Consider the following 12,750-nt stretch of genomic DNA (forward strand, 5'->3'; position numbering starts at 1 on the left):
TTAGTTGAACAGATTGTGGGTAGTTTTGTAGATGGAACTTGACTTTGCTTTGAGAAAGGACAGTGTGTATAAAACAGAGTTATGCAAGTATACCTTGGTAGTAGGATCTTGCAGAAGAAACAAGACTTTGAAGTGGTGGCCCACAATAGGAGAAAAAGTTAGCCCCAAATAGGATTTTCCAGAAAAGAATGGCAGAGTACCTAATGCAATATTCTTAGAAAATATACACCAAAAATTTGTTTCAGGAATACAACAGTGATTTTAAATTTTCTCTTTTTTTTTTTTTTTCCTGAAATCAGGAGAACTGAAATAAGGCAAATACGATGTTTTAATAAGTATATAACCATAAGCCAAAGTCCTTAAGTCAACCTTTTAGTTTCTAATATATATGGAAACTTAACTGAAAGGGTTTTGAAAGCTACTTCATAAATTCTCTCCTTTATGAATCTGTATTTTGCTGCTTTTATTACCTCATAAATTCTGGAGGATGATTTTTATAATAACGAGTGTCCTTGTCCCTCCATTGCTGATCAAGAGAGCAATAAGCCAATTTTTAATATAAAAGTTATAATATTTGTTCTGCTACTGTCTGAAGTAGTTTTTACTTGAGTTATCTCGAATTTCCACTCTTAGGAAGGTTTTGGATTTTATATTTGGAAAAAAAGTGATGTTGCAAAATGCCATTTGATAAGAAATACCTAATATATTGATTTCATTTCACATAAGGAGTCAAAATAAATGTGCTTCAGGCAAAATAGTCTATCTACAGACACACATAAAGTAAACACAACTCTTGAAGGGATCATTATGTTAAAGCAGTGTGTTTTATTACCTTTCTACTCAAGGGGGTCAGGGGACCAGCGAATCTTTTTAAATGAGTAATTGCCATTTAAACGTGCATTTGAAATCAAGTGTCTTTCAAAAAAAAAAAAAAAAAAAAAAAAAAACTGAGATTTCACCCCGTATGCTAGAAAAAGGCAATTTACCTCCCAAGGTTAGATTAGAAAATCTATTCTTTCTCCCTTTCCCCACTTAAGGGTGCTGCTAGCAATGTATTTTCTTGCATGTGGATAATGACCCTCTCTCACAATTTAACCTGCAGGGTTGCTAGTCATACTTAGCTTTCAGCTCCATCTGCACTGTAGCTATCCTGCCCTGCTTCAAGTCCAGGAAGCAGAGCAGCTCAAGAACAGAGGGCAGCAACTAGTTTATGCTGTTTAGGGGGAGAGGGACTCTGTGTGTCCTATTTGGTTAGCGCAGAAGGCTGGCAGAGCAGAGCATATCCTTCCCGCTTGAACTTGCAGAAGAAAAAAGGATCTTGAAGATCATTAAGATACTTCTAAACACTCCAAAAAAAAAAAAAAAAAAAAGATTAGAGTCAATTTCAGAGTAACTTTTACAAGTCGTAAAGTTTGTAATTAATATAATTTTTAGTACTTTAAGAAAAATACTGTAAAGTTATTTAAAATGACTTATAGACTCCTCATCTGTAAAAATTATTTTAATTTGATTTACGGAAATGTAATTAGCAGACAATCTTTAGATGCTTAAGTGTGTCTATAAAGAATATGTACTCCAATCCTATTCTTTCTGTTGAGTTACTCCTAAACAAAAATAAGCATTTTGTGTTGTTTTGTTTCATTAAAAAAATTTCTTGGAGAGTTTGTAGTTCCCGTTAATAGCCCAATCTTTTTCTGACTTTACGGATTTATTTTCACATTGGCTGTTAACTACCCTCCCTCCCACCTACTTTTTCTTTTGCAGCACTACAGCAAAATTGAGGTTAACTAGTAGCATACTATTAGTCATTAATTCTGCTTTTAAATAACTGAATGGTTTTACATTATTCCCAGTCTCCTTTTTGATTCATGGGTATTTATCTAGGGATTATTAATAGAGAGAATATAGGAATGATTATGACAGAAGATGTTCCTATGCTCAAAATGTCACTCTTCAAAAGCAGAAGCCTCTTAAAGCATATAAACAAATGTTACAGGAAAAATGCTTCAAACGTCAAGAAAAAAATATACAAAGCAAAACTCCTGACAACAATAAATGTATTGTTAAAAAACTTCCCCTACAGGTGGATATGATTAAAAATAAATTGATTTCTAACAGTTTTTGTTTTCCACATTTTCAATTTCATGGATGTATTTTTGGCATAATATTTTACATAAAATAATAATCATCTTGAAAGCTTTTTTTCTTCTACAGTTTATAACCATTGGAATTCATAAGTATGGCAGGAACAGGAATTGACAAATGCTTTATGTTTATGTACATGTCTTAGTCTGTATGTTTGTGTGTATTTAATTACTACTGTTATCCAAAGTACTTAGGGAAATTCTGTATTCTTTGTATACGATTATATAATGTTCTAAAAACATTCACTTTTTTAAACTATAAAAGTCATATTCAGAAGATTTACATATAAATTTATATCTCTTGTGCCAAAAAAATTATACAACCATAGGGAAAAAATGAAATACAGTTTTTCCTTTTAATCAGAGATGATTTTTAAGCTTGTAAAACTGTCAGCAAAAACTCACATATTTGTACCTAAAGAGATGTTAGATTGAAGGAAAACTTATGATTGTCTAACCTGATTATTTTTATGATTTACATTGAAGAAAAACTTAATAATTTTTAACTTGGTTATATTTTTATGATTTTAAGTAATTGCTTATGTAGGTATTGTAATTCTGAAAGGACAAAATAGTCTTGGATGTCAAATATCTACGATCTTTTTGAGGTACTTGTCCTGTCTTGAAATACACAAGAATTTATAGTGCTTAGAAAAATGAAAATGCATTATTCAGTTTTTATTGTACTCTGACTTTTGGGGATCAGAAAGCAGAAAATTGTATAATAAGACTACATTTCCTTATCCGGGGATTTGTATGTGGTAGAAAAAAACACTTTTTTTTTTTTTTTTTTTTTTTTAATTATTATTATTATACTTTAAGTTGTAGGGTACATGTGCATAACGTGCAGGTTTGTTACATATGTATACTTGTGCCTTGTTGGTGTGCTGCACCCATCAACTCGTCATTTACATCAGGTATAACTCCCAATGCAATCCCTCCCCCCTCCCCCCTCCCCCCTCCCCCCTCCCCATGATAGGCCCTGGTGTGTGATGTTCCCCTTCCTGAGTCCGAGTGATCTCATTGTTCAGTTCCCACCTATGAGTGAGAACATGCGGTGTTTGGTTTTCTGTTCTTGTGATAGTTTGCTAAGAATGATGGTTTCCAGCTGCATCCATGTCCCTACAAAGGACACAAACTCATCCTTTTTGATGGCTGCATAGTATTCCATGGTGTATATGTGCCACATTTTCTTAATCCAATCTGTCACTGATGGACATTTAGGTTGATTCCAAGTCTTTGCTATTGTGAATAGTGCCGCAATAAACATACGTGTGCATGTGTCTTTATAGCAGCATAATTTATAATCCTTTGGGTATATACCCAGTAATGGGATGGCTGGGTCATATGGTACATCTAGTTCTAGATCCTTGAGGAATCGCCATACTGTTTTCCATAATGGTTGAACTAGTTTACAATCCCACCAACAGTGTAAAAGTGTTCCTATTTGTCCACATCCTCTCCAGCACCTGTTGTTTCCTGACTTTTTAATGATCGCCATTCTAACTGGTGTGAGATGGTATCTCATTGTGGTTTTGATTTGCATTTCTCTGATGGCCAGTGATGATGAGCATTTTTTCATGTGTCTGTTGGCTGTATGCATGTCTTCTTTTGAGAAATGTCTGTTCATATCCTTTGCCCACTTTTTGATGGGGTTGTTTGTTTTTTTCTTGTAAATTTGTTTGAGTTCTTTGTAGGTTCTGGATATTAGCCCTTTGTCAGATGAGTAGATTGCAAAAATTTTCTCCCATTCTGTAGGTTGCCTGTTCACTCTGATGGTAGTTTCTTTTGCTGTGCAGAAGCTCTTTAGTTTAATGAGATCCCATTTGTCAATTTTGGCTTTTGCTGCCGTTGCTTTTGGTGTTTTAGACATGAAGTCTTTGCCCATGCCTATGTCCTGAATGGTACTACCTAGGTTTTCCTCTAGGATTTTTATGGTATTAGGTCTAACATTTAAGTCTCTAATCCATCTTGAATTAATTTTCGTATAAGGAGTAAGGAAAGGATCCAGTTTCAGCTTTCTACTTACGGCTAGCCAATTTTCCCAGCACCGTTTATTAAATAGGGAATCCTTTCCCCATTTCTTGTTTCTCTCAGGTTTGTCAAAGATCAGATGGCTGTAGATGTGTGGTATTATTTCTGAGGACTCTGTTCTGTTCCATTGGTCTATATGTCTGTTTTGGTACCAGTACCATGCTGTTTTGGTTACTGTAGCTTTGTAGTATAGTTTGAAGTCAGGTAGCGTGATGCCTCCAGCTTTGTTCTTTTGACTTAGGATTGTCTTGGAGATGCGGGCTCTTTTTTGGTTCCATATGAACTTTAAAGCAGTTTTTTCCAATTCTGTGAAGAAACTCGTTGGTAGCTTGATGGGGATGGCATTGAATCTATAAATAACCTTGGGCAGTATGGCCATTTTCACGATATTGATTCTTCCTATCCATGAGCATGGTATGTTCTTCCATTTGTTTGTGTCCTCTTTGATTTCACTGAGCAGTGGTTTGTAGTTCTCCTTGAAGAGGTCCTTTACATCCCTTGTAAGTTGGATTCCTAGGTATTTTATTCTCTTTGAAGCAATTGTGAATGGAGGTTCATTCCTGATTTGGCTCTCTGTTTGTCTGTTACTGGTGTATAAGAATGCTTGTGATTTTTGCACATTAATTTTGTATCCTGAGACTTTGCTGAAATTGCTTATCAGCTTAAGGAGATTTTGGGCTGAGACAATGGGGTTTTCTAAATATACAATCATGTCATCTGCAAACAGGGACAATTTGACTTCTTCTTTTCCTAACTGAATACCCTTGATTTCTTTCTCTTGCCTAATTGCCCTAGCCAGAACTTCCAACACTATGTTGAATAGGAGTGGTGAGAGAGGGCATCCCTGTCTTGTGCCAGTTTTCAAAGGGAATTTTTCCAGTTTTTGCCCATTCAGTATGATATTGGCTGTGGGTTTGTCATAGATAGCTCTTATGATTTTGAGGTACGTTCCATCAATACCGAATTTATTGAGCGTTTTTAGCATGAAGGGCTGTTGAATTTTGTCAAAAGCCTTTTCTGCATCTATTGAGATAATCATGTGGTTCTTGTCTTTGGTTCTGTTTATATGCTGGATTATGTTTATTGATTTGCGAATGTTGAACCAGCCTTGCATCCCAGGGATGAAGCCCACTTGATCATGGTGGATAAGCTTTTTGATGTGTTGCTGAACCCGGTTTGCCAGTATTTTATTGAGGATTTTTGCATCGATGTTCATCAGGGATATTGGTCTAAAATTCTCTTTTTTTGTTGTGTCTCTGCCAGGCTTTGGTATCAGAATGATGTTGGCCTCATAAAATGAGTTAGGGAGGATTCCCTCTTTTTCTATTGATTGGAATAGTTTCAGAAGGAATGGTACCAACTCCTCCTTGTACCTCTGGTAGAATTCAGCTGTGAATCCATCTGGTCCTGGACTTTTTTTGGTTGGTAGGCTATTAATTATTGCCTCAATTTCAGAGCCTACTATTGGTCTATTCAGGGATTCAACTTCTTCCTGGTTTAGTCTTGGAAGAGTGTAAGTGTCCAGGAAATTATCCATTTCTTCTAGATTTTCCAGTTTATTTGCGTAGAGGTGTTTATAGTATTCTCTGATGGTAGTTTGTATTTCTGTGGGGTCGGTGGTGATATCCCCTTAGTTACATTTGATATTTTTGTAATTTGTGTACCGTTTATATATGTTTCCTGTAGGGCTGTTAGAAAACTTTTCAAAGTATAGTCTAGATAGGATTTTACAGCTTTGTGTAAAAGGGAAACAAATTATTTCTTTGAGACCATTAGAATTATTACTTTTCTTTCTATTTCACAATTGCTTAAGGTTGCAAACCAGCAGGACTTCTTTCCTCTGTGTCTTTAAAATGCAGTGTAAATCTCATACAAATTTCCAAACTCAGGTACTTTTGAACTTTTGCACAACTGTTATTCTATACGTGCAGTAAGCAAATTGCCTAGTCTAGAAAGTGTGAATAGGGCGGTATATGTACACAAATAGAAGAAGAAAAAGAAGCTTAAACTTCTTTTTTCTTTTGCACCATATCTTTGGAAACTTTAACATATCTCTCTCATTGGAGCCAATTTGTAGGTATGGTCAACTGCTAACAAGTACTTGAGATATTCTTAATTCAATTATCTTGGACGAGGTCCAAAGTAAACTGGCCTAATGTCTATAATCAGTGTTACAATCGTGAGATGTCAGAGTATAATATATGTGTTTTCAAGGCATAAGAATTAAATATGGAGACATAAGACTGAAAGGAGTGATTTGCTTTATAACACTATATATTACAGTCCCTTTGAAAAGTAAGCAGACCACTGCCCTTATCATTGCAGGGACAAATTCAGTTGTGATGGTAATTTACACTTCATAACTTTCTTTTATGACATCCATCCATCATCAACAGGAGGTCTGTACAAAGTCTAAGGAAGTTTCCCAGATATGACACTCCGGGTAGGGCTCCCTTTCTCCTGAAGACAGTAATGCAACCAATAGTCACGGGAACCACTTCACCTTAACAGCTGCTGAGTCAGCCCTACGTAACTCTTAACATCCAGGATACTATGGATTTTTAAAACATTTCAATCATTTTCATCAGGAAAAGGAAAACCAATAAAGCTAATGGTAGCAAAGTCAAGGGATCCTCCATCATCATTAAGACTGTGGCTTAAGTTTTCTTGGATCAGTTATTGTATAACCTTGTCAGTCATATATTTTTGGAAGCAACTATAGGATGACTTACAGAATGACAAGTGTAGGATGGTTTTCGAAAGTCTCATTGAGTGCTCCATCTTATGCGCTACTAAACTGTTGGATACTGTTAGTAGATAATGGGAAAATTTCACAGTAGATGAAGTGGAAGGGTTAATTAGCCTATTGTGATTTTAGGACTATCTGTCTACCAACATCAGTAGACATCTGATTTTTTTGTTGTTGTTGTTTCCCTAGCTCCAAGGTGATAAAATAATGCTAACAAGACGAGTTATTCAAATTGTTTGGAGACATTATACACAAAAGTAAGTTTGTGGCATGTATTAGTGTGCTTGGGCTGCCAAAACAAAATGCCACACACTGGGTGGCTTAAACAACAGATATTTATTTATCACAATTGTGGCAGCTGAGAAATCCGAGATCAAAGTGCTAGATGATTCAGTTCCTTGTGAGGGCTCTCTTCCTGGCTTGCAGATAGGCACCTTCTTAGTGTCCTTACATGGTGGAGAGAGAGTACTCTCATGCCTTTTTCTTTTCTTATAAGGACACTAGACCTATCAGATTAGGGCCCTATCCTTATGACCTTGTTTAACCTTTATCGCCTCCTCAGAGGCCCTATATACAAATATAGTCTTGTTGGGGGTTAGGACTTCAACATATGAATCTTGAGGAGACACAACCATTTAGTTCATAACAGTATGTAAATAATAAGATTGATATATTCTGTTGCACTTCTTAAGAACTTTACAACTTTAACAACTGTAATCTTTAGCAATGATGACTGATTTGATTCTTGTCTATGTTTTTTTCCCCTAATTTAACCTCTACTTACAGGATTAGCTCTGCCCAATGCTATGGGATCATTCTTGTTCTGAAACTAGTAACAGCTAAAGACCCCATGCTAGTTAATGCTTAGTCTGAGTGTCTGTAGTTTTTGCTCTGAATTTCTACTCAAGCTCTAGGAGTAAGGCTCCTTCCTCTTATCTGGTCCAATTCTTTATCTGAGCTCAAGTGACTAGATCCTTGTCTTATCTATTCAGTGCTGTAATACATACCTTGGTTTACTGGCTTCTCTGGACCCAGGTTTTGCTCTAATTTCCTTATTCAAATTACAAATACTTATGTTACTCTTGTTGGCCAGTCATGGTGCTAGAGTCAAAAACCACAACTGTGAATGAGAAATTCAGGTTTATATCCTCCAGATATCTTTCTCGATGTGACATTAATATCTTATTTGCCTGAACTAATAGCCAACTAGCTAAATTATTTTTCTAATTACTATCTGATGTAGAATAGACCTAAATAAATAGGCAATGTCAGTGTGATATGCTAAATGCTAAAATGGGGAAGTGGTTACAGGATGATATAGCAAAATGGTTGGAAAACCAACCTTGACTTGAGTGGTTGAATAAAACTTCCTGAAGAAACTGATTTTATTTTGTTTTATAGGGGAGGGAAAACTTTCTGTCTGTCCTCTGAAGGTTTGATAATTGAGTCCATGAAATAAACTGATAGTAGACAGATTAATAGGAGAAAAAAAAGCATTTTAGTTACCGGCATACACATACAGGAGTCCCACTGAGATGAGAGAGTTCCCTTACCCTCTTATGGGACTTGCAGCAGGGTGGCTGATTTACTCAGCCACTCAAACCCATTGTGGGATACGGAGTACACAGGTGAGCAGGTGCACAAGCTGGGGCAAGTGCCTTTGGGTGCTGGCAGGAATGAACCCTGTACTAGCCTTTGACAATATCTAGGGTTTGCCCGCAACCTCTGGAGCCCGAGGGTGTGTAGTACAAACAGTTCTCTTTCAGCTTTGCCACTGCACACAGCTTAAGCGTTAAACATTCAGCAAAGACTCAGTGTGACAGCTTTTTTGGCTTCCTGCACCCAGTGTATCCCGAATTCTTGTCCAGAATTCAGGAAGAATCAGGTCACATGAACGGATTGAAGGGTGGTGTATGCAGAGAGTTCTATTGAGCAATGGCAATAGCTCTTAATGGGATGGGGAGCCGGACAGGGGATGGAGCAGGAAGATAATCTTCCCCTGGAGTTTGGCTGGGGACGAACGATAGTCCCAAATGTTCAGCTGCCTCTTTTCCTCTCAATGTTCAGATGCTGCTTCTCTCCTTCTCTGCTGAGCCACTCTGCTCCTTTGCCAGGGGAGCTTGGGGTTTTTATGGGTACAGGGCAGGGAGTGTGGAGGGCCAGGATGGTTTTGGAAAAGGCATCTTTTGGTCGGGAAAGCAGGAATGTATATTTTTATTTAGGGCTGAGAGTCCAGGCTTGAGGGTGGAGCCCTCACCAGTGACCTCGTTCTCTTCTACCCAGTATTTCCCTGCATCCTGTCCTTATCATCACGAAATATGAGACTTGAGATAGGGTAAAGGGATTGAAATTTATATAGCATTAGAGCTACAGAAAGAACAGGGGTTTGGTGCTTCTGATGGGTGGTGGCGACGCAAGTTATGGGAGGGTGATGGGGGAAATGTATGAGTGAATAAAGGTTGTCTTGTGATGCAGCTACAGTCTCTCAGGTAATAAAAGTTTTCTAGGAACAACCCTCAGAAGAATAGGTGATAGCCTGTTACAAAGTCTGAGCATGATTTTGACCTTGGTCTCTGCTCCTGTGATACAGTCTTCCCTGGTTCATGAGATTCCCATAGAGGGGATTAATGACAAAATGACAGATAAGTTCCCCTTTGGAGGTTCTCTCGTCAGGTAGGTAAGAGAACTTACAAGAAGGCCTCTGCCTTGCCCTTTGGGGGAGAAAGATGGGTGAGAGACAGGAGGGCAGGAGAATATCGGAGAAGCTTTGGTTCTCCTTTAATTCAAAGCATTCAGCCTGCCAAAGTGCCATACTTTGCAGTATCATTCTCTGAACCCCAATTGTGTCCTAAAGATAAAGAGGAGTTAGTTAAGAGTTGGGAGGAAAGCGATTCTGGCAGAGGGAACCAGACGTACAGGGCATTTTGAAGAAGGTAGTGTTTAGCTAAAGCATAGATTATGAGGGAGGAATTAGTTTCACTTTGTTTTCACTAACATTTTTCACGTATTGGAATTTAGATATTGAATCTCATTTTTGTAGGTTTATTTCCTTCCACTCCCTGCCTCTATTGCTCACATCCGCTTTAACTGCTCATATCCCCTTTAAATCACACCCCCTTTAACCAAATCTCTGTTACTTGTCTCCCCTTAATGATCTCTCAGTAGCTAACATATACACGTGTTTTCTGACCAGATGAAATAACTTTCAGGACATCTAAGCTTCAGTTCACAACAGGACAGATCTATGAGCAAGAGGAGGCAGAGCTTAATCATACTACATGGATACATATGTGCTTCTTCATGAATGCTGTTGTCTAAAGAAAGTAACCAATCCAGATTGATGGCAGAGTTTATCTTATCATCTGATTTAAATCCTGCTGTACAAGGCTAACAGATGTGACAATTCCTGAGGTGCGATTTTACGTTCCTTCTACATCACCATATGGCGACCATATTTATATGGTCAGTATTAGAAATATGCTCTTCATCAAGAATTATTTCCAATTTAGAATGATTTGAGAAGATTTGCTATTGTATGCAGGCCTATGGCTAAATCTCAGCAAGTAAAGCCAAACAAAATTACTTAGTTTGACTGATAGAGGGAATACTGAACAAAATAATTTAACATTATTTGAGAAGAAACTTGCTTTAAGATGTTAATTGGAATACAATCTTAAATACCAATTGAATAGAAGTATTTTGAGTTTTCGAGGGGTCATTTTAGACTTTTGAGACAAACAGATGTTGAAGTGGAATATTCTGATTATAGGTTTCTACGCTTGGAGTAAATCAATATATGTACTTTTATTTGCTGGTAGCTTGCTACACTTCTGAATTAGAGTACAAATACTATAAAATGTGATATCTCCTGTGACATAGAACAATTTAATAATATGAAGAATCCAGTCATTTGCAACAGTTTAAAAAAAGGCATAGAATTCAAATAGCTCACAGGTCTTTTGACATAAATAAAATATAATAACTTTCAAACATTTCATAAGTAGACATGCAGTCATCAAAAAGAATAATACCAAAGTGGCATGAGAAATAGGGATTTAACAATTTTTGCTTATGTGATGTGTTTTCCTTTTATACCTAACACCAAATCCTGTGTTATCTCAAGTGAATTGTATAATTTGGGTTTCTCTTCATCTTTCTGATTTTTATTATACAGTTGACTCACAACACAAATTTGAACTCTGTGGTTCATAATCAGATTTTTTCAACTAAATATGGATTGAAAATACAGTATTTTCTGGATGTCAAATCCATGTAATAAGGAAGACTGACTTTTATATATGCGGGTTTTGTAGGTCCGACTGTAGGACTTGAGTGAGTCTACATGGATTTTGGTATACATGGGAGGTCCTGGAACTAATCCCCCATGGATACTGAGTAATGACTGTATACCTTATATTTCTGATAGTTACAGAGAAGATACCAAGATCAGTGATGCTAAAGGGTTCCAAGTGAAAACGCCAGTTGGACAAACTTGTAGGAAATTTGAACTTCTATTATTTATCTAACATATCCACAAATTACTTCCCTTTCTTTCTTCCACCATCTTTAAATACTCTATATTTTTCTTACATGAACACTTTACCAGGTCTCTCTGACTTATCCTAATCTCTCTTTTCTTTGAATTCTACCCATTCTAATTTTATAACTATGCTTTTGGAAGCTTGCATTTTTATATGAATGTTTTATTTGCATCTTATTTTTCTAACCGTGCAGGAGCTGTATTTTTACCCTATTAAAGTGTTAAGCTTGGAGCAACAGTCAGTGTATATATGCTGAGCTGTTATTCGGCTTTCAACCCTATCATTTCTAGGTGTGTGTAAACCTCAATGCGGTAGGAAAGGTTGGGAAATTGGCTTGAATGAATGGCTTTTCTTGCTTATTTAGTCAAGTCCTCATAGGCTAAGGGTTTTTCCCCCTCCTGCCACTCCAAATAGGTTGTGCTTTTGCTGCAATTCTTAAAAAGTGAACCCCAAACTTGCTTCTATTCTTACCAGAACATTGAGCCAAATAAAGGAGAGATGCAAATAGCTACGGGCTGTTTTTATTTAAAATCTCTACGCCATGGGTGTTTCTTGAAATTGGCTAGTCTAACTTGTAAACATCTGTTGCTTAGACTTCTTACTCTTTGCAGTTGATATTTTGCATTTTAGAGGTGATATTATCTCAGTTGTGATGAACTAAGTGAGATGTTAATAGGAAGAAAAAATAATTTTTATAGCAACATTGCATCAAGTAAACCTAATTTGATAGAGAATACAAGAACAGTAAAATTCTTTAGATAAAAGAAATAGCAAGCAGTATTTGCACATGGTCTTCTTGTCATTTCAATATTCTTCAAACCCAGGCTTCCTAATGAGTGTGCTAATGAAGAATACCATTGGAGTTATCTTTTCTAAAGGCATTTTCATTCTGTTACCACCCCCACACCCCTGCCACACACACACACACACACACACACACACACACACACACACAGAAATACACATGTCTCTTGTTTCCTCTTTCATTCACAAATATCCAGTCTATTCCAGGCACTGTACTGGAGATGGAGATAAACGTATGAACATGTCCTTATGGCACATTCAGTCCAGTACTGTGGAAGATGGCTAAGAGCAGAGGAAAATTGTTGACTAGGAATACATTCTTTATTTCAGAATTTTATATCTTGGTTGAAAGGCTAATAAGTTCCAAATGTGCTTTTATCTCTTCCTAAATCAGCCTGTGTCATCTATCGATACATACATATCCACAATAGTGAACAAGTGTATATTTTTAATGAACATGTACCAACGGAAACATATT

The 12,750-nt window shown here is 36.8% G+C and overlaps 1 protein-coding gene across 6 annotated transcripts in view; it reads left to right on the forward strand.

Moving 5' to 3' along the window:
* Positions 1 to 12,750, forward strand: part of LOC105465543 (sodium/potassium transporting ATPase interacting 2) — a 1,022,956-nt gene that overhangs the window by 33,723 nt on the left and 976,483 nt on the right. The gene's annotated exons all lie outside the window — the stretch shown is intronic.

Source organism: Macaca nemestrina, chromosome 5 (genome assembly GCF_043159975.1).
Source record: "Macaca nemestrina isolate mMacNem1 chromosome 5, mMacNem.hap1, whole genome shotgun sequence".
Lineage (NCBI taxonomy): Eukaryota > Metazoa > Chordata > Mammalia > Primates > Cercopithecidae > Macaca > Macaca nemestrina.